This window comes from Brassica oleracea, chromosome C9 (genome assembly GCF_000695525.1).
Source record: "Brassica oleracea var. oleracea cultivar TO1000 chromosome C9, BOL, whole genome shotgun sequence".
NCBI classification, from domain to species: domain Eukaryota; kingdom Viridiplantae; phylum Streptophyta; class Magnoliopsida; order Brassicales; family Brassicaceae; genus Brassica; species Brassica oleracea.
In genome coordinates, this window is record NC_027756.1 from 33,786,717 (window position 1) to 33,809,929 (window position 23,213).

The 23,213-nt window shown below is 41.7% G+C and overlaps 1 long non-coding RNA gene and 1 pseudogene across 1 annotated transcript; both read left to right on the top strand.

Annotated features, from left to right (window-relative positions):
• Nucleotides 1-9,934: 9,934 nt before the first annotated feature.
• Nucleotides 9,935-11,646, top strand: LOC106317270. The gene is made up of 4 exons (XR_001265092.1): nt 9,935-10,462; nt 10,898-11,081; nt 11,213-11,281; nt 11,376-11,646. It is a non-coding gene; the product is annotated as an uncharacterized LOC106317270 (long non-coding RNA).
• A 5,839-nt stretch (nt 11,647-17,485) lies between these two features.
• Nucleotides 17,486-23,213, top strand: part of LOC106314845 — a 50,679-nt pseudogene continuing 44,951 nt past the window's right edge.

Sequence of the window (23,213 nt, forward strand, 5' to 3'; positions counted from 1 at the left end):
TTCCCGTGGTCTTTAGTGGTTCCGTGGGGGCGGATTGCTCGAGTCCTTGCCGTTAAAGTTTCAACTTGTTTGGTCAAGGTGCTCACGAGCTTGTCCTGTTCTTCCGACCTTTTTTCGTAGGTGGCGAGCATCTTTTTAAACTCCTCGAGTGCCACGGCGTTGGATGGTGCGTTGGCCGCGGATACGTCCGCTGCGGGAGTGTGGAGATCAGTGCCACTGCCTTCGTTAAGAGGAGTCTGCACGTTATCTGTGTCGTTAGTTGACATGTCTGGTTGAGCGTGATGTGGTTGAGAGTTAGATTGATCCGAATCCCCCTCCTTCTAGCGCCAAACTGTGGGAACCGAAATTCGCACTGTCGATTTCCGATTAAGTTAGGAAAGTTTGGAAAAATCCTAATTTCCCAGAGGTCTCGGATATTGGTTAAACCACACGCCAAGCAATCATGACACGCAATTAAAGACGAAAAAAATAAGAAATCGTAGAAGAGAGCAAAAGGAGTTTTATTCTGTATTCGCGTAAGAGCGTTACAACAAGGTAGAAGCCTTGGCTACGAGAGCTGTCGGCGAGATTCCTAGTTCTAACAACCTAAGACTGCAAAACCTAGTTGAGTCGCAGCTCGAAATACCACAAAACGGAAAGTTGCCTAATTACTCTAAGTGCTAAGTTTGCTCTGAAAAAGTCTTCCCCTCATGCCTCTCGCCAAGGGCTCCTTATATACTGGCTCCAAGGTTGGTTTACGCTTTTCCTCTTCTGCCCTTAAGCCACCATAGCATAAAAATGGAGATATTCCATTTTTTTCCGATCTTCGTAGTTATCTTCAAAATTTCGTATTTATCCGCGAAAACTTGACATTTATCTTTCCTTGCGAACCAAGAGTAAACCGCTATGCGGCTCATGGGCTGTTGGTTAAGAAATCGTAAGTCGGGCCTTGAGTCATGTCTTAGGTCCTTTTGGGCCGTCTTCTGACTCGAAGCGTTTATTACGGCTTCTTTCGATAAAGAACGAACTTTCCGCGGTTTTTACGGTAAAGTTTGATCGATAACTTAGAATGGCGGGAAACGTGAAATGCGTTCGCTACGGTCTGCGGGAGATAGCATCGAAAGGTAGACGAGAATACATGGACTAATGTCGTATCGACGTTTCGGAAGTGCTCGGTCGCTACGTAGCGACCGAGCTTTGGCTCGAGCTCGGTTGCCACGTAGCGACCGAGTTTCAGCTCGAGCTCGGTCGCTACGTAGCGACCAAGCGGAGCACGCGTTTGGTCGCCGCGTAGCGACCCTTTTCTAGCTCTTATCCGATGACTCGTGTTTCCTCCGCAAAGCTTTTCTCGAAGTCGAGTCTTTTCCCGCGGACTTTAGTGGTTCCGCGGGGGCAGATAAACGTAGCGACCAAGCGGAGCACGCGTTTGGTCGCCGCGTAGCGACCCTTTTCTAGCTCTTATCCGATGACTCGTGTTTCCTCCGCAAAGCTTTTCTCAAAGAAGAATCTATTTCGAAAAAGTGTTTGTCGAAGAAGGTTTTTCGTTTTCTTCTTCGAGGATTTGGACGCTAACTTCGTCGCAACCGTTTTCGACCCCAACAGTTTCAAAACAGAAAAACTGGGTGGAAGATGAGATAGATCTACCTTTAAATAACACACAAAAATACATATCCAAAAATTTTGGATCTACTCTTAAAGAAGTATAAGATGAGAACCATGAAATAAAAACCTGCAAAACAAGGTGAATTTGTGAGAAAGACATGAGACAAAAAATGATAAATTGATATAAAGTTTGGTGTTTTTAAGTTTTACAAAATTAGTGAGAGGTTGAAGAGTTTTAGTTTGGAAAACGGTAAGAGCTTTAAGCAACCAGAGGTTACCATATCAAAAAAAATCAGACGTAAAAACTTACCAAAACACTAAGATCTGTTATGAAAGAGGAAACATGAAAGAAGACTCCGCCAGAAGAAGTCTTCCAGCGCATTATATGTTAGAAGACTTCCGAGAAGACTTCCCAAAAGTCTTCCAAATTTGACTCATATCTGAAAAACTTGCAAATCCAAAAACGTTTAAATGGCTTCAAAACAGAGAAAATGAGATAGATCTACCTTTATTGAACACACAAAAATACATAAATATAAAAATTTATAGATATACCTTTAAAGGAGTAGAAAATGAGAAACATATAATTAAAAACCCACAAAAACAAGATAAACTAGTGAGAAATACATGAGACAAAAAAAATGAAAAATTGATATAAAGTTTGGTGTTTTCAAGTTCAAAAAGGTTAGAGAGAGGTTGGAGAATTGCAGAGTAAATTTTCTTATATAGTGAGACAAAAGTTTTCAATTCGGTTATATATTTTTGATCGAGAAGACTTTCGTAGAAATCTTCTAACAAAGCACTTCTTAGAAGTTTTCTAAACCCTAAATTTACTATTCGCCCATAATACTTTCCCAGAGCTCTTTTAATGCATTATTTGTTAGAAAACTTAATTAACCTAAACTATAAAATCAAATAACTAACTAAACATAAACAAACACTTCATTAAACTTAAAATCAACTTTGACGTATTTAGTATACACAAAATTAAACACATATATGTCAAATTTAATTTTTCAAAAAAAAAAGGTTAAGATTCCAAAATCTAACAATACTATGATATATGCTACCAAACCCTAAACCAAATAATATCATGACTTAATCTACATTCACTCCTCTATGTTGAAAACAATTCAATTTTACTATATCTTAATTTGTATTATTTACAAATATTTATAATTATATGATTTCAATTTTTCCTCTACTAAAATGTTTTTTATAAAATTTATAAATTATTCTTAATATCAACTATACAAGAAGACATTCTTTGAAAGCAGAAGACTGGGAGTAGAAATAAATACTCCGAAGGAAAACAACAAAGCAAGAAAGAAGAAGAGACCAGTAGGTGCTATTACTTCCCGTACCAAACCAGAGCACGAAGAAGCTGATCAGTCAAACCGCGGTGTCGCATCCAAAGTCTATATCTTTTTTTTTTAATTATATTTATTTCACTTCCCGAAAGGGCATTGTTACCAAGACTTACCATTCGGGATCAAGCAAAAGTCTATACAACATTGAAATTGATAGATCTAGATATTCGGACTACACAGCCAAGTTGTGAGCAACTCCGGATCCTTTTGTCATCACCACCTCTTCCGAGTTAGTCTGGGTAGGAGCTGATATCATCCCACTCTCCTCCTTGTCGAAGACTCAGTAGTCCATGAACCGCCAATATTAAAAAAGGCTAAAACATACCTGAGGAAACTGTAAACGAAAGCACCAGGCACATCCTCCGTAAGAGCACAAGAGTTGGTAAAGATACTTCTATTGCCACGACAATGCGACGCTAAAGATCCCACCACAACAAAACACACCAACGAAAGACGGGTTCGAGAGGACATCAGCTCCAAAACCAGAAGGTGCTCAAAGACCTGCAGGAAGTGTTAGCGCAGAACACTGAGTTCAACTAAACACCAACAGCACATGGAAGTGCTACAAACGCAATGAGGAGTCACCGAGGGAAGGCTAGAGCTCAGAGACCACCCAAAGCCACCAGCTTCCTCGCCAAATGCCGTTCTCTAGAACCGAGAAAAGGTTACTTCACATTGCCTAATAGTTGATCAAGTGACAAACGGAAACAACCAACCGCCATGAGAACAAGAGCACGCTACCAAAGAAGCTTACTGGAAATCTACAATGATCAATTGGATACTCGAGCCGGGAAGAAGGGAGACAAAGGAGCGAGAGATTACAACAACGCCTCGAAGAGACCATAGACAATCTCTTCGGACGCCTTACCAGAGAAAACAACCCGGTGAGCTAGCGCCGTAAGAACCGGCACAAACCAACGCTGACGGATAAAGCACGCCTTCGAGATAGATAAATTCTTCGAAGTGCTCCCGGTGATAGACGAAAGGACATGACCCTCCAAGACGCAGAGAATGAGCCAAAAAACCCATGCCTATCACCACTTAACCACAAATCGAATGAGGCAAAATCACACCGGATCTGGAGAATGAGCAACGCCACCGCCTCCACACGCCGTTGACTCTTCGAGAGGCTCAAGGGACCACCTGAGAAAACCCTAAACGCTGACTCCCTCGATAGCCAACCACCACACTATGCGTCCACAACTCCAAAACCTTTGCGACCCACACAACAAACAGATCTCGTCGCGAGCAGAGATGAAGTCGAGGGGACCTCCAGATGCAGAGACACGAACAAGGCAGAGAGCGTGAACCGACCATAAAGAAGGAAATTACTAAAAAGAGGAGGGAGAGAAGGAGGCCGCCTCCAGCGCTGGAACCAGTGCTCACGCGCCGGCCGGACGCCGGAGCTTGATTGCAATACGGTGAAGAGTTCGAGAGATAAGATGGTGAGAGTGAGAGATAGATTATCTCTGGTTCTCCGCTGCTTGACTCCTCCACCTTTAAGCCGACCAAAGGGACCGTTTTACTCTGAAACGCACCGTTTTACTCTGAGGGCGATTTTGAGGCGATTTCGATCTAGGGTTTTGAGGATGATTTCGGCAGCGCCGCCGAACTCACCAGGCTCTCAGGAGAGGGTTATGGGTGCTAAGGAGGTTGTCGATGAGGGTTCTACGGTGGGGAAATCAGATTTAGCAGCAGTTTCGAAGAAGGAGGTCCCGAGTTGGGTCGATGTTGCGCAGGATAAGAAAGTTCTGAAGAAGTATGATGTGGAGGTCTCTAACAAGGATGGTTTGCACTCGGTGATGATTCCAGAAGATGCTATAAAGAGTTCGACTCCGTTATGGGAGGACTTTGTGGTCGGGAAGTTCCTTGACATATCTCCTCACGTGGCGAAGGTTCACATGGTCTTGAATAAGATACGGAAGTACGGCGATGCTTCTATGAAGGTGGAGGTCTTTGAGGTTAATGCAGCAACTATGAGGTTTCGAGTCTCTAGCCCGAAGGCGAGGGAAAAGATTCTAAAAAGGGGCATGTGGAATATTGCTGGAGTTCCAATGGTGGTCACGAAATGGACTCCGCGAACAGAGGAAGAGAAGCAAGAGGAAGAGGCAATTCCAATGTGGGTGCATCTACAAGGGGTTCCTCTTCACATGTACTCTTGGGAGGGTCTCAGTTTTATAACAAGCGCTGTGGGGTTCCCAAACAGGTTGCATCTGGAGAATGTTGCTTGCACCAATTTGGAAGTCGCCAAGGTCTTTGCTAAAGTGGATATCTCGAAGCCTCTGCCCAAAGAGATCAATTTTACAAAGAATGGTGGGTTTCCACTTTCCCTGGCTCCCATCTAGGTGCAAGCTATGTGACAAGTGGGGTCATACAACAGAGGTGTGTGTGTTGCAAGGGAAAGAAGTGAACCAGGAGGAAGTGAGCTTGAAATCTCTGCACACGCACAATAGCGATGTGGAAGTTCAGGTGGAGAATTTGGAAATATCTAAGGGGGATGAGATACTGGAAGTAGAAGAGACATAACAGGAGGAAGAGAATGCATATACTAGGGATAATGAAGTTGGGGGAGAGACAAACTGGGCGCTAGTATCTCCAACAAAGGTTGGACGCTCCCCAGTGAGAACACCTTGTCAATCAGAGGATCTTCATATATCTGCGTCTAAGTTTGCAGTTCTTAGTGTTGAGGAGGAACAAGAGGAGGGGGAAATTTCGGAGAAGGGCCAAGTGCTTCCTGTAGTGAGTATTCCTGACAGTGAGAGGGGCATAGTTGGGAACGTGGAGGGTCTCACTCAACAATCTCAAGCAGATCAGGAGTGTGAGGCGAAAGAGACAGGTGCAAAGCGTAAACAGAGTACTGTAAAGGGGATAAAAGAGAAGAAGGCTAAGTCACATGATATTAATCCTTTGGCAATGAGCACAAGGTCTTCCTCTCGCCATCTTTAATTATGTCGAGTTTCTTCTGGAATGTGTGTGGTTTTAACAAACGCTTGAAGCATTCAGTGGTTAAGGATTGGTTAAGTAATAAAGATTTAAAGTTTGGGTGTATTTTGGAGACAAGAGTAAAGGAAATAAAGGCGGGAAGAATTTTAGGCTCTGCTTTCAGTGGTTGGTCTACTATGACAAATTACGAGCACAGCCAGGGAGGTAGAATTTGGCTACTATGGAGAGATACAGTTCACATGACTCCGGTATATAAAACTGATCAGTTGATCACATGTGCGGTTGCTCTTCCAGGAGAGGAGGAGTTTTTCTGTTCGTTTGTATATGCCAGTAATCAGGCTGAAGAAAGGAAAAACTTGTGGGAAGAACTATGTCACCATCACAACTCTCCACTTTTTCAAAGCAAAGCGTGGATAGTTATGGGTGATTTTAATGAAATTTTGGAGGGAGGGGAACATTCAGAGTTTGACAGTATGGCTAGAGTGCCTAGTGGAATGCGAGATTTCCAAAGAATGGCTCTACATTGCAATCTCTCGGACATGGCATTCCAGGGGCCGTTATTAACGTGGTGCAATAAGAGGGAGAACGGGTTGGTGTGTAAGAAGCTTGACAGGGTCCTAATAAATGACAAGGCGCTTCATAGATTCACCAATGCTTATTCTATTTTCGAGCCAGGAGGCTGTTCCGACCACTTGCGATGCAGAGTTCAAGTTTTGCAAGATTTGGAGAAGAAAAAGCGACCGTTTAAATATGTAAACGCGATAGGTAATCTACCTAAGTTCATACCAATGGTCAAGGAGTATTGGGACTCGACGGATAAGTTGTTCCTGTCCACCTCTGCTATGTATAGGTTCTCAAAAAAGCTCAAGAATCTTAAGCCCCTGATCAGAGAGCTAGGCAGAGAGAAGTTGGGTAATCTATCTATTAGAGCACATGAAGCACACGTTACTTTATGTGAGATGCAGAAAATCACTCTAGTCAACCCAACCAGTGAGGCAATTCAGGAAGAGGGTGAAGCGTATGAGAAGTGGTTGCATGTGGCTGAGCTTGAGGAAGACTTTCTAAAACAAAAGTCTAAACTGCACTAGCTAGATGTGGGTGATCAGAACAACACGACCTTCCATAACTCGATCAAGACTAGGCAGGCTCAAAACTCAATGAGGGAGATAAGATGTCAAGATGGAAGAATTGTTAAAAAAACATTCGGAGATTAAATGGGAAGCGGAGAGGTTCTTCTCTGAAGTGTTAAACAAAGTTCCGGTGGAGTTTCAGGGAGCCATAGAGGAGGAGCTAAGGGACCTCCTGGATTTTGAATGCTCCACTGAAGATTGTAGGCTTCTAGAGGCTGAAGTCTCCGAGGAGGAGATCCGTAGAGTTCTGTTCTCTATGCCATCAAACAAATCCCCGGTCCCCGACGGTTTCCCTTGTGAATTCTTCAAGACAACATGGCCAATAATAGCTTCAGATTTTACTACAGCAGTCCAGTCGGTCTTCAAATTGGGGTTCCTTCCGAAAGGTATTAACTCCACAATCTTAGCGCTTGTTCCAAAAAAGACTGATGCGCAGGAGCTGAAGGATTTTAGGCCCATAGCGTGTTGTAATGTGCTATACAAAGTGGTGTCTAAAATCCTTGCAAACCGTCTGAAGATTATTCTACCGAAGGTTATTATGGAAAACCAATCTGCGTTTGTGAAAGGTAGACTCATGATGGAAAACGTGCTGTTAGCCTCTGAGTTAGTAAAAGACTACCACAAGGACACGATCTCCCCCCGGTGTGCAATGAAAATTGACATCTCGAAGGCATTCGACTCGGTTCAATGGTCCTTTCTGCTGAATAGTCTAAGGGCTTTGGGGTTTCCGGCAAGATTCATTCATTGGATCACACTCTGTATTGCCTCTCCGTCTTTTTCAGTTCAAGTTCACGGGGATCTTGCAGGTTATTTACAGAGTGCTAGGGGGCTGAGACAGGGATCCTCGCTATCACCCTATTTATTCGTCGTCTGCATGAATGTTCTATCTCTAAAGCTAGATAAGGCCGCAAGAGAGAACAGATTCAGACTTCATCCCCGATGTCAGTCTCTTTCTCTCACTCACTTATGTTTTGCCAACGATCTAATGGTGTTTGTAGAAGGCTCAAAGGAGTCCATAGAAGGTGCACTTATGGTCTTTGATGAATTCGCAAGTTGGTCGGGCCTATCCATAAGTTTAGAGAAGTCCACGATCTATATGGCTGGTATAGTCGAAGAGAAGAGATGCATAATATTGAGGAACTTCCCTCTCGCTGTGGGGGATCTCCCGGTTCGCTACTTGGGCTTACCCTTGATGACTCAAGCCATGAAAAGACCGGATTATTTGCCAGTTATAGAAAGGATCAGAGGGAGAATTAGCACTTGGACGAGCCGGTTTCTCTCCTATGCTGGAAGATAGCTTCTGATCAAATCAGTGCTAATGAGTACTGTATACTTCTGGGCAGGGGCTTTCAGACTCCCGAGTCAATGCATCAACGAAATTGAACAACTATGTTCAGCTTTTCTCTGGTCAGGTCTGGAGCTGAAGAGTACTGGAGCAAAAGTGACTTGGCAAGATGTGTGCAAGCCAATAAGCGAAGGAGGGTTGGGGATTCGAGCGCTAAAAGAAGTAAATATTGTCTATGGCTTGAAACTCATTTGGAGAATGTTGGTGGGTGATTCGTTGTGGGGGAAATGGATTAAATCTAATCTGCTTAAGAAGAAGAGCTTTTGGGAAGTGAGTGGTAACACGCAGATGGGCTCTTGGATTTGGCGGAAAATGCTAAAACTGAGGGCAGTAGCAAAGACCTTCCACATGAAGGAGGTGGGCAACAGGCGTCATACTTCCTTTTGGTATGACAAGTGGTGTGATTTGGGAGTTCTGGCTGAGATGCTTGGTGATAGAGGAATCATAGATATGGGTATTCGAAGGGAAGCAGCGTTGGAAGAGGTTTTAAATAATCATCGGAGGAGAAGGATGCATAGGGGAGCTTCTCTCCAAGATATTGAAAAGGAGCTGAGTAAAATTTCTGAGAAGCAGAGTATTTCAGAGTTGGATAAAGACCTGTGGCACTGGTCCTCGGGGTTCAAGCAAAAATTCTCTACCACGGAGACTTGGCAGCTGATAAGAGAGACGGGGTTGAAGTGTGACTGGGGAAGAAGGGTCTGGTTCTCCCAAGCTACGCCAAAATTCGCGTTCATAACCTGGATTGCTTTCAAAGATAGACTTGCAACTATGGATCGCATCTCTCGTTGGAGTCAAGGAGTTGACACTACATGTGTACTCTGCAAGAATGCTCCGGAAACGCGAAGCCACCTCTTCTTTGAATGTGCTGTTTCCTCTCAGATTTGGGAGCAGCTCACTAAAGGGTTATTGCGCAATTCCTACTCCACCTCATGTGAGGCTATAATACGAATGATCTCGGGTAGCATGGAGAAGAAGAAAATTTTCTGCATCAGTTATGCTCTTCAGGTAGCCATGTATTCCTTGTGGAGAGAACGGAATAAGCGGCGTCATGGTGAACCATCTATGCCACTGCCTGTTATGCTCAAGCTCATCGATAAGACCATCCGAAATAAACTTAGTTTAGTGCAGGGGAAAAGAGCTAAGGGCCTTGAAGAAGTGCTGCAGTTCTGGTTTAGTACAAGACTGTAAATACCCTAGGCAGTTTAGGAGTTTTGAAAATTGTAAAGAGATAGGAGTAGTCTCTCATAAACAAGGTTTCACTTGATGTACAAACGTTTTTTTATGAATAAATTTAGCATTCATTCAAAAAAAAAAAGATAAAGTGGTGAGATAAAGTGGTGAGAGAAAGAGGAGATAAACCTGTGTTAAGAAGTTGTTAAGGGTTTGGTTTTTAGTTAAAAGTCTATATCTTAGACCAACTCCATCAGTGGGTTTATGGTGTGAGGATATTATTACACCAAAAATATAAAAAAAAAAACCAAAAATGCTATTATTACACATAATCGCTGCTTAATTAAGAAGATGTAGAATTCGTTAAAACTGTATATGTGGCTCATTGGGATTGGCTTGTTCCCGTTTTCTCCTCTTTCTTCTTCGGATGCCTTTCTCTCTCTCTCTCTCCCATTATCTCTTTGTTGAAATCGCTTCGTTTGTATCGAAATCTCAAAGGGAGATGATGGTTGATCCGAAATCGTGTGAAGAGAAGAAGGAATCTGCTACCGAAAGATCATCAAAAGAGCCAAAGAGAAAATGGAGAGCGACTCAGTGATGGTTCTGTTTCCTCTATTACCGGTTCGATAGAATCAAACTACAGAGCTTGCACCATTCCTTATCAATTCTGTTGGATCGATCTCTTCTCCAACTCCATCCCTTCTTTCAAGTTCCCATATCTCTCTCTCTCTCTCTCTCTCTACCTTGATCATTTTTTTTTCTGAAAGTCCGATCGTTAGCTCATTTCTCCTCCAATGCTTCCACCTCTCTCTTCTTCCGTCTTTTCCCTCGCTATTAGCTATCAGCTGCTGGAAGCGAGCTCTTTCTACGCCGTGACCTAAGGATCCTCTCCGCCTCTACACAAACCACAGCTTGTTGTCCTGGTAAACTGTGATTTTAATTGTGTTATATAGAAAAAATACAACTTTTGTGTGTTTTAGTTGCTGTTACTTAGGGCTGGGTTGCGGGTCAAACCCGCCCCGCTGACCCGCCAACCCGCGGGTTACAAAGTTTTTTTTTGTCAAAAAATCCGAATATTGCGGGTTGGCGGGTACCCGCGTTTCAAAATCCACCAACCCGCACCCGCCCTGCATAAAATGCTCATAACCCGCACCCGCAAATCGATTTTTCTAAATTGTTCGACCCGCACCCGCCCCGCGACGGGTCAAACGGGCCGGGCCCCGCGGGTAAAAACTCATATTCCCAGGCCTACTGTTACTGTCTGTTTCCTTGGCTTTTGTTTGAAATCAGAACATATCTGCCTTAAGCTTCAAGAACATTCTTTACTGATCCAAAACTGCTTCCTTTTGTTGTTGCAGGGAGCGTGCAGAGACTGATGTATCTGTTTCACATGCTCCTATTCGAGGTTCGTTTGCTCAAAGGAGCGTGCAGAGACTGATGTTTGCTCAAAGGTGCGTTTTAGATATTGAGAGTGATATCAAGACTCTCTATGCCAATGTTTTGAAGTCATCTGGAAAAGAAGTATCTGCACAAAACAAAGATGTACTTGTTTCTTCTAGAGCTTGATTCCTATTGACATGAATATTGAGTTTGTTTATTGTTCTTCTATTACCATTGCTCAAAGTTTAAAAGTCTTTGATTTGAGTAGATAACATATATGTTCTTACTTGCAGCTGCTACAAAAGGTCTTGGAGAGCGAAAGACTAGTGATTCAACTGAAGGCAAGGATCATGATGACCACCGTAAAACACTCTTCCCTCTTACATTTGTATAAGATATGTTCCATGTTTGTTTCTAATGTATTCTGAATCAGTCTATTTACATGTTTTGTTACAGTGGCAAGTAGAAAAGTATGCTTGATGCTATTGAACGTGAGTTTGAAGGTACTTCAACACATTCCTCTCTATGAGTCTTGACAAAGGTAATGAATGGCAACAACGTTTTTCCCAAAAGCGGTACGGTATTTGTGGGTCCTACAACTTTGTTACCAATCACAATATATTGCAACTTTGAGTGCGTTATTGTATTTCTAGAAAACCGCGATTCGTCACCAATCATGTTTTTCCCTTTTTAATTTGCGTTTTTTGAAAAAGACAACAAAAAATTATTTGCGGTTTTCCAAAAAAAAATTTTACTTAGTGGACCGCAGTTATTTGTCCCACTACTACTAACCAGCGGTTCAACATGAATTCCGCACCCAACAAACTAAAATGCTATTGTTTTATCATTTTAATTTAATTTTATGATAAGAAAAACATATCTATCGACATTAGTAAATAATCTATGAGACGAATGCTTTTGGTTTACGTTTCTAAGAACTGTCTTTTTGAAAGAAAATTTAGTACTTCGTCCGTTTCAAAATAATGTATATTCTAAAGTTTTCACATTTATTAAAAAAATACGTAACTTTTTGATAATAAATACATTATTTTTCTTGTTTAGCTATTTCATATGATTTTTAACCAATCAAAGTTCAGTAAATACAATTAATGTCTTTGAAATTTACAATTTGCTATTATTACATACATTGAAAAGTTAAAATATGGATCTTTTAAAAACAATTGTTTTTCTAAAACATTATGAAACAGATTATGAAACATAGGGAATATGTATTTTTATTACTTCGTAAATTTATAAAATAATCAATTTTAATAGAAACAAATCATAAAAATATGATTTATCTACATAAATATTAATTATATTTGGTTTAAAATAACTAAATATCTAAATATATTATCAAGATAAAATATGTAATTTTAAATAAAATTTGAATTATGTAAATACCTAAATAGTTCATGTATAATTCAAACTGACAGAAAATTATTGAACCAAATATCACAAAAAACTGACAAAAAATTATTTAAAAACTTGTTGGTTAGTTTGACTAATCTATATAGAACGATAATAAGAGTATTTTTAATTAAATTAAGAGTATCACTCATTTTTTTAAACTGACTTTATACTAATCATATTATTTTTAATTTAGTTTTTATAAGTTTTCTTCAATAAGTTACATTTAAACATCAATTTTTAATTAATTAACATTATTTCAATATTTTTCATAAATTATGATTATACCAATTTTAATTCAAAATAATTTAATATTTAAATTTATATTAAAAAGAAAATTATGATGACATTGTCACTAACACAAATTTAATTTTAATCGTATTAATATATTAATTTTAAATTATTTTTCTCTCAAAACCGCACTACTCTTTTATCAAAACCGCACTACTATTTTATCAAAACCGCACTACTTTTTCAACCAAATCCGCACTTGTCCCGCAAACCGCAGTTGAACCGTACCGCATCTGAATTCTGCACCGCTTATATTATCAGAACCGCAGTCACCATTCGAACCCAAAGTATATAAATCCAAATCAGAATGTTATAGAAAGAGTTTGCTTATGTATTATTTTTCATATTCCATGTATCCAATCATTCAACTTTAAAAAAAAAACAATTTTTTTTTTAAGAACCTCATCGAAGTTCTTCTATTTTGGATGATGAGAAAATTAATTAGATTACCAAGGATTCTAAACTTTTCAAATCACAAAATTAACTAGTAATTTATTCATTAGAACCTCATAAGGGTCTCTGACCAATGGACTTGCTCTTAGATGCCATCTCTTTTCTAACAGTGGTACAAAGTGGCAATGCTATCTCCCATTGGATTAAAACATGAATACATAGCCAATGGTGCATTGAATCCTCTGTTCAAAAATGCCAGACGCATAATTAAGATATCGGAAAAGGTGATAGGAAGGTTATATGGCGGTTATGAGCAGGTCTGAAACTTACACAGCGACCCGCGTCTTAAATGCCTGGGCCGTATGATATATATAGATTTATATATTGCTCTGTTCAATCAGGCCTTGCTGTGTAAGCAAGCTTGGAGGATATGGTCTAAACCTCACTCCCTACTAGCCTGTGTCACGAAGAGCAGGTACTTTCCAAATGGATCGTTCCGAGAGTGTGGCATAGGTACGCGATCCTCGTATGCTTGGAGAAGCATCATGCATGGAAGGGAACTACTAGTGCAAAGTCTGATGAAGAGAATTGGGGATGGCCAGAGTACACATGTATGGTATGATAATTGGATCTTGCTAGACGTTCCTCGGCCTCCACGATACAGAACTGATGAGGTTGATTTATCTCTCACAGTCTCTGAACTTATTGATAGGAGATATGGTACTTGGAACGTACAACGAGTCAGACATCTCTTTGTTGAAGAAGACGCAAACTACATCTTGGGCCTGAAAATTGATATGAACCGAGCTGATGCAGTGGTGTGGGGGCTGGAGCGTAATGGTATGTACAGCACTAAGAGTGGTTATAAGCTGCTTGAAACTATACATGAGGTTACTACCCACCCTCAAACGATGCCACTGATGGAGAAGCGACTATGGTCCAATCTATGGAAAGTGAAAACCTTGCCTAAGCTACGACACTTTCTTTGGAAGGCGCTTGCAGGAGCACTAGCTGTGGCTGACCGTTTGCGGACTCGAGGTCTCCAGATTGATCCTATCTGTAAAGTTTGTCAGTCAGCGCCTGAGACAATATGCCATGTTCTCTTTAACTGCCCTACTGCTCAGGAGACCTGACGGTTGTCTGGCTTTCCTCTGCCTCTGACGGGCTTCTCTCCTAACTCGGTACTGTTAAACTTACAGTATCTACTGCAGTGTAGTACAAAGCAATCGATCCCTCAACATCTTCGTCTTCTGTTTCCCTGGGTCTTATGGCATATCTGGACGGGGATGAACGAACTCATCTTTGCTAATACTCGTCTTGGTGCAGCAACAGTTATGGACAAGGCTCGGAATGAATATAATGCTTGGGCAAAGGTTAATATCTTAAACTAATCTCAAGAGTCTGATGACATGGCTTCTGGGAATGCGATATACACGTGTTCTCAATTGCTTCTTCATTTTTGATGATGTGATACTCTAAGAAGAGAGCAAAGTCTAGGTTATTGTGATAGATTCATCATTTTTATTCTCTATAAATAGAAATTTGGTTCATTTAATTTGGATACATAGTTTTTGTTATAATATTGATATTATTTACTAATAAATTCTTATATATATATATATATATATACACAGAAATTTATTAAAATATAATTCATAGTTAAAATTTAAAAAATGAAAGTTGAAAATAATTATTTTTTCTCAGTAAATTGGTAAACTGTTAAATTTTTTAAAACCAAATAATTTTATAACATAAAAGTTAAATAAGTGTTAATGATTATGTGGAATAAAGAAAATATAATATGGTCATGTGTACTGTAAAAATGTAAAAAAGTGGCTGTTAAATAAGAGAACCATCGTGCATGGTCTAAGGGAACTAAGAAGTTAGCGTGATCAAATAAACAACTCCAAGGCAATAGATGCGCCTACGAAATAGCTCTCAGTGTCACTAGGGATCACCGGTATCAATCATACATAGCTCATGGTGGACTACTTTGGCTACGATCATTGTTTGAAGAGGATGCAAAAGAAGACACATGAAGTCTCTTAGAGGGTAAGACCTTATCCTTGACTGGTCTGGTCTCCTTCCTCACCCTCCCCTCTGTCTGTGTCTTCACGGTTTTTCTTCTTTTGCTTGTTTTTGGGTCCTATTGGTTCCCTTGATTTATTTTCTTGTGTTTTGTTGTTGTTTTCAAACTTGTTTGGATTGAGTTCTATCTCGTCCCCTCCCTCATTTGAAAGAAAGTTACTAAGAGTTAAAAAAAAAAAACTATATATATATATATATCTTCTATTTGATATAAGAATATAAAAATATTTTGTCTATTTGATTTAATTAACTACTAGACATTGACCCGCATTTTTAATGCATGACGTTTTGTGATGAAAACTTTCATTAACAGGTTTTCAAATGTTTTTGTTAATTTAAATAATTTTTCTATTTAAAAAATGTTTGCATTTAAATCTGCACTTTTATACTTTCTGAACCAGCGGTCAAACCGATAAATCTAGTGATCCGATATGTAATCCAAGTTTGGTTTTTCAAAATATCTAATATTTAAAAACCCGCTACCTGAGGCTGACCGGGCGAACCGATAAGTGACCGATATATAGTCAAATTTGATTTTTAAAATTTTAAAGTCAATTTCAATCTTTGAATAGATAGTTAAATACTTTTAATTTTAATCTTATTTTACTTTTATATGTTTTAACTCCAATTTGTTATAAAAATGTTTAAATTATCTTTTATATTTTTTTATGTGAAATGGGAAAAAATAAAAAAAATAGATTTTAAATCTATCCTAGATTTTAAACATGGATTTTCTTTTATTTTTTAATATTGATATTTATAATTATATATTAAAATTTTGGAAACTATTAACCCAGAGTTCACCCGCAGTCACTCCTCTAACCCAATAATATAAGCTTTTGATTAGAAAACATAGAATTTATAAATGTTATATTACTATGCTTTTTTGATGAAACTATATTAAAATGGTTTGCATAAATTGTGTAGATCTTTTTCTGTTTTTTTAAAAAAAATTAAAATTTGATGCTAACTCAAGCGACAATTGTTTCTTAAAAAATCACTCAAGCGACAATGTTTTTCACTTGAAAACGACAATTTCATATTTTGATCCGAACTTGAAAGCGTAGGTTTTCCTATCTTTCCTTATTTTACGGGAAATCGACAGTGCAAATTTTGGTTCCCACAGTTTGGCGCTAGAAGGAGGGGGGTGGGGGTCGGGGTCGGATTCTCTAACTAAAAAAACACGAGACGTCTGAGACACGATATGCCTAATTAAACAGGCGGCGATGTCATCTCCTTCAAGGAAAGAACAACGGCCGATCCGATCAAACCTCTCAACAATCTCCTTGTCATCGATTTGACAATCAAGAATATCGATGTCGTAAGGATATTGGTCGACACCGGAAGCTCGGCCGATATCATCTTCAAAAACACCCTCGAAAAAATGGAAATCAATCCATCCGAAATCGCCCAAGATCCGAACTCAGTAGTAGGACTCTCAGGGGAAGCTACCATGACTCTCGGCACAATCAACCTCTCGGTTAAAGCCGGTAGCATGACGATAATCGTGGAGTTCTTGGTCACCAATCGACCTGCATCATATAACGCGACCGTAGGAATTCCATGGCTGAATTCAATGCAAGCAGTCCTGTCAACATACCACATGTGTCTCAAATTCCCAACCCTTCGCGGAATCAAGACCATCTGGGGAGATCGGAGAATTTCACGAGTCTGCTTCGCTGCGGAATTAAAGCGAAAAAATCCATCGGCGGAGGCTCCACCTGAAAATAAAAAGAAATCGTCTGCCGTTACAACGCCCTAGATTAAGACGAAACTGAAATATTTTGGCAGTCACGAGTAGCCGAAGCTTTGAAAGGAAAAAAACGAGCCAGCCTACGAACCCGTTGTCTCGGTATGCTTAGACGAAGCATTCCCAGATCGCTGCGTGAAATCGGCGCGAATCTGAGCGAGTCTAAAAAAGAACTTGAACACATTCGCATGGGCCGTAGAGGACATGCCAGGGATTGATATCAACATCACATGTCACGAGCTCAACGTCGACCCGAATTTCAAACCTGTTAAACAAAAGAGAGACAAAAGTTGGGACCAGAGCGCGCTGGTGCGGTTAACGACAAGGTCGAAAAACTCCTCAAAGTCGGATCCCTAACGGAGGTTAGGTAATCCGACTGGCTCGCTAACCCAGTCATTGTCAAAAAGAAAAACAGAAAGTGGCGAGTGTGCGTCGATTTCACCGATCTTAATAAGGCATATCCAAAGGATAACTTCCTACTGCCACACATCGATCGCTTGGTCGAAGCGACGGCATGGAACAAACTCTTGTCTTTCATGGACGCATTCTCCGGGTACAATCAGATCATGATGAACCCCGACGATCGAGAGAAACCGTATTCATAACTGACCGCGGCACTTACTGCTACAGGGTGATGCCGTTTGGTCCTAAAAATGCTGGCACAACTTACCAACGACTCGTCAACCGTATGTTCTCCGAACAACTCGGAAAAACAATGGAGGTCTACATCGATGATATGCTGGTAAAATCCCTCGAAGAACGAGATCATATTAGTCACCTCCAAAAATGCTTCGAAAGGCTAAACTTACACAATATGAAACTCAACCCCGCGAAATGCAGGTTTGCAGTAGCATCAGGAGAATTCTTGGGGTGTTGGGGTCAAAATCGATCACGACGAAATCAATGTTAGAAAACTTCCGAAGAAGTGTCCTCTTTCAAAAGAAGAAGTAAAATTCAAAAGAATAGAGAGGTGTGAAAACTCGAGATCAAATTCGTAACAATTCCGAAAAGGATTCACACGATAAATCTTCGAGAAAGGTTACTCAAGGCCTCATACAACGGATCCCGAACAACAAAACACCCATCGTTCAACACGCCGAAGGGGCGGGTTGGACCGAATGCATCTACCAACTCGCCCTATCGGCGAGTTGGATCGAGCAAGCCGTCCAACTCGCCGAATGAGCGAGATGGAACAACCACGCCGTCCAACTCGCCGAACGGGCGAGTTGGAACAACCATGCTGTCCAACTCGCTGAACGGGCGAGTTGGATCGACCGAGCCGTCCAACTCGCTGAACGGGAGAGTTGGACCAAACATGCAGTCCAATTCGTCCGTTTGACGAGTTGATCGATCAACCTGCCTTTGTCCCATCCTCGGAGCTTCTCCCTTCGGGATTAGATCAAACCTGCTCTTGTTTCATCTCGATCGGAGTCATCGTTGGAATTCTACGATTTAGAAACCGCAAAAACTCGTTCTTTCGAATAACATTCAGATTGATCGTATAAAACGGAAACAGTTATCGGAACACCTTGGATTGCCTACATTATACGACGAATTTGAATGTTCTTCAGAATCGACGTCGTTTCGAAAGCGCTCTTTTCGTAAAATTGTAAAAACACCTAAGTGCCGAAAATGGCCCAAAAGGGCCCAGAACGCGGCAAGGAGTCCACTTGCGATTTTGTACGAAATTAATCCTAATCGTTGTGGCGGCTTATCTTTGGTTACACAGGAGAAGATAAATGTCAAGTTCAGAAGATAAATGTGAAGTTTCCGAAGATAAACATAAAGATCGAAGAAAAATGGAATATTTCCGCGAAGTGATAAACTTGACCGAGGGTAGAAAGGGAAAGAGCAAACCTCCTCTAAAGGATTATATAAGGACCTCAAGGTCGAAGAGGCAGAGGGACACAATTTTTATACACAGAGCAAAAGCTTAGCACTTAGGGCATTTAGGCAATTTTCCATTTTTTGTTATCAAGCTATGACTCAACTAGGTTTCCGGAGTCTTAAATTGCTAGAACTAGGAATCTCTCCGACATCTCTTGTAGCCGAGGCTCTTACCTTGTTGTAACGCTCAACACAGATTCAGAATAAAAATCCTTCTTGCTCTCTTTTCGATTCATATACTTTCTTTCGTGTTCTGATTGTTTGGCGTGTGGTTTAGCAGATATTCAGGACCTCAGGGAAATTAGGGTTCTCATATCTTTACTAATTTAAACGGAAATCGACAGTGCAAATTTTGGTTCCAACATGGGGTATCTCGTCACCTTCCGCCGAATCGAGGCCAATCCGAAATAGATCACTGCGCTGGTCGAAATGATGTCACCAAGAACGAGGCGAGAGGTGCAGAAATTAACCGGAAGAGTCGCATCACTCAACCGCTTTATCTCGCGGTTATCGGATAAGTGTTTGCCTTTCTACAATACATTGAAGGGGAACAAGAAATTCGAGTGGACCTAAGAATGAGAAAAAATATTCCAACAGCTGAAACACTATTTGGCCACTCCCAAGGTGCTCGCAAAACTCGTAGAAGGGGAACCACTGTTCCTGTACATCGCAGTATCAGTCCCGGTTGTGATTGGCGTCCTCATCCGAGAGGAACACAGCGAGCAAAAGCCCATCTTTTACGTAAGCAAAACTTTGCTCGATGCTGAGAGACGTTATCCGATGATTGAAAAGCTTGCGCTTGCGGTCGTATTGTCAGAACGAAAGCTGAGGCCGTATTTCCAGTCCCATACAATCGTATTGATCACATCATTCCCACTTCGAACGATCTTGCGTAGCCCTAGTCAATCCGGAAGGTTAGTAAAATGGACAATCGAGCTAAGCGAGTCCGACATCGGGTACCGAGCGAAAATTTGCGCAAAATCGCAAGTACTCGTCGATTTCTTAGTAGAGCTCCCGACAGGATGCACGACTAACCAAGAACCCGATTCGACCTGGACCCTCCACGTCGACAGATCCTCATCCAAACAAGGTTCCGGAATAGGGATCAGACTCATGTCGCCAATGGGGGAAGTGTTGGAACAGTCATTCCGACTGGTTTTCCACGCCTCAAACAATGAAGCCGAATACAAAGCCCTAATCGCAGGTTTACGATTGGCTCATGGCCTAAAAATACGCAACATTCATGCCTACTGCGATTCCCAACTTGTTGCCAGTCAATATATCGGGGAATACGAAGCAAGGGACGAGAGAATGGATGCGTACTTAAAACTCGTGCAAAACTTGGCTCAAAATTTTGATCACTCTCACCCGGATTCCTCGATCCCGACGAAATCGATGTCCAGGCAACACAAGATTCCGACCGGTCCGAGTACGGATTTGACAAACCCTGGACATAGACAATCCTTGCGTATATCGCCGACGGGTAACTCCCAACAGAAAAATGGGCAGCCCAAAAAATTAAAACCCAATCCGCATGATACGTCTTGGTTGACGGAGAACTATACAAGTGGATATTTTTTGGACCACTCATGACCTCCATTGAAGGGGAGAAAGCACGAAAGATAATGGAAGAGGTCCACTCTGGATCAGGCGGAAATCACTCTGGTGGAAGGTCCCTCGTAGTCACGGGCACTTGTGGGAACCGAAATTCGCACTGTCGATTTCCGTTTAAATAAGGAAAGTAGGAGAACCTTAATTTTCCAAAGGTCCCAGATATCTGCTAATACCACACGCCAAGCAATCAGAACACGAAACGAGAACAATAATAAAATAAGAAATCGAAAAAGAGAGCAAGATAGTTCTTATTCCGAATCTGCGTTTGAGTGTTTACAACAAGGTAAGTGCCTGGGATACGAGAGCTGTCGGCGAGATTCCTAGTTCTAAAACCCTAAGACGGCAAAAACCTAATTGAGTCGCAGCTCGAATAACAAAAACGGAAAATTGCCTAAAATCGCTATAAGTGCTAAGTTTGCTGTGAAAAAGTCCTCCCCCATTCCTCTCGCCTAGGACTCCCTATATACTGGCTCCAAGGTCGGTTTACGCTTTTCTACTTCTGCCTTTAAGCCGCCATAGCATAAAAAATGGAGATATTCCATTTTTTCCGATATTCGTAATTATCTTCAAAATTTCGTATTTATCCGCGGAAACTTGACATTTATCTTTCCTTGCGAACCAAGCGCAAACCGTCATGCAGCTTACGGGCTGTTGGTTAAGAAATCGTAAGTTGGGCCTCGAGTCATGTCTTAGGTCCCTTTGAGCCGTCTTCCGACTCGAAGCGTTTATTACGGCTTCTTTCGATAAAGTATGAACTTTCCACGGGTTTTACGGTAAAGTTTGATTGATAACTTAGAATGGCGGGGAACGTGAAATGGGTTCGCTACGGTCTTTGGGAGATAGTATCGAAGGGTAGACGAGAATGCATGGACTAATGTCGTATCGACATTTCGGAAAAGCTCGGTCGCTACGTAGCGACCCTTTTCGAGCTCTTGTCCGGTGACTCGCGTTTCCTCCGCAAAGCTTTTAATAAAGAATAATCTATTTCGAAAAAGTATTTGCCGAAGAAGGTTTTTACGTTTTTCTTCTACGGGGATTTGGACGTTAACTTCGTCGTAACCGTTTTCGACCCCTAACCGTTTTTGACCCCAACAGTTAGCCCCCAGCTCATTGGGAGCGTGGATTTCTAGTGAGATCCCAATGCTCGGTATGGTGAGTTCGGACGAGATTGGTGTATTTGGGCTAAGTTCGTGTCCAAAAATCCACAAGTAAAAAGTAATTTCTCTTGCCTATAAGAAGAGAGGTAATTTCTTCACAATCTTTACACTTACTCATTCTCATAGAGAGGTTTTCTTGAAAAGTTCTTTCTCTTCCTCTCTATCATTTCCTTCTTGATTAAAAAGAAAAAACACGAGATGTCGAGTAAGAAGAGGAGTTCGAAGAAAGGGTCCTTGCCCACGAACGTTTCTGAAGAGCTTCGAGTGCCGAAGATGGAATTCGTTCCTCATTCGGTAGATCCAGCCGAGAACGAGGCATGGTGGGTGGCGTCTTACGGTTCGATCACGCCTCCCAAAGAAAAATCGTTCCCAGTCATTAACCATCGCCCGGTGGAGGCAGGTGCACCAAGTAGGAGTACTAGTGAATTCCTCGAGGTCATGCGGTCGTTCTACCATATTTCGGACGGGGTGGAATTCAGGGTTTCTCGTCAAGGAGAATGTGCTAGTAGTCCGCCGGAGGGCTACTTTACTTGTTACGAAGCATTCGTAGTGCGCTGCCGTTTGTGGTTCCCGATCCCCGAGATTATCGTCCGTGTGTTGGGTCGTTTCGGGGTGGCGATAAGCCAACTAAATCCTCTTGGCATCCAGCACCTCATAGGAATCCTGATCCTGAACTACGAGCATGGTCTCTCCCTCACCGTTGATCATTTCGAAGCGCTTCTTTGGTTACAGATCATCAGGGATATGTCATTTGTTGTTCCTGATTCCCGAAATTATCGTCCGTGTGTTGGATCGTTTCGGGGTGGCGATAAGCCAACTGAATCCTCTCGGCATCCAGCACCTCATTGGAGTCCTGATCCTGAGCTACGAGCATGGTCTCGCCCTTACCGTCGATCACTTCGAAGCGCTTCTTTGGTTACAGATCATCAAGGATACGGACACATACAGGCTGGTTCCTCGGAACTTCATGTCAGTGGTAAAGGGGTTTACTTCTAACTTCAACTCGTGAAAGAAGTTTTTCTTCTTCGTTCGTGTAGATGCAGCGTCCGTTGAGGAGAGTTGTATCCCACTGTTTCGGAGGTTGCCGAACGATCGTCCCTTCATCAATCCTCTTGCTCCGTTCCCTGAGGATATTATCGCGGTGAGGGATCTTCTCAGGAACGGTCCTTTTTTCTAGACTTCCTTTACGCCGAAGAGAGTTCGAAAGGCGATGAGGGATCTGCTTATGAATCACCTAGTCCTGCTTTGGGCGGAGAAACAAGGAGTGATTCCGAACCTGAAGACCAAGGTCCCAATGCCGCTCCCACGATTGCGACGGGGCTGAACTCTTCGAAGGGGAAAGATATTGATCTCGGTGACCTGGAGTTTTCGGTGGAAGATTGCATGCTTCCAGGATGGGATCCGAACCTTGCTTTCGGTGATGGAAGCGGTACGAGCGAGGTCTCTATTCCGGAATTTGATGATTTCTTCGCTGGTCTTCCATCGGGCTTTGATGCTCCTCCGGCCACGAGCGAGTCGGGGAGGCCGAAAGTCGTCGCGGAAGGATCTCGTATCATTAACGGGTATAAACTTTAAGAATATATTTTTTTTTGTTTTTTTTTTGCTTATAACGTGTCAGTCGGTTTCATAGGGCTTGAACTTGCTTGGATCGGCCATTGAGGCGAGCCATAGAGAGGCCATGATCTATCGCTTTAAAGCGGAGAA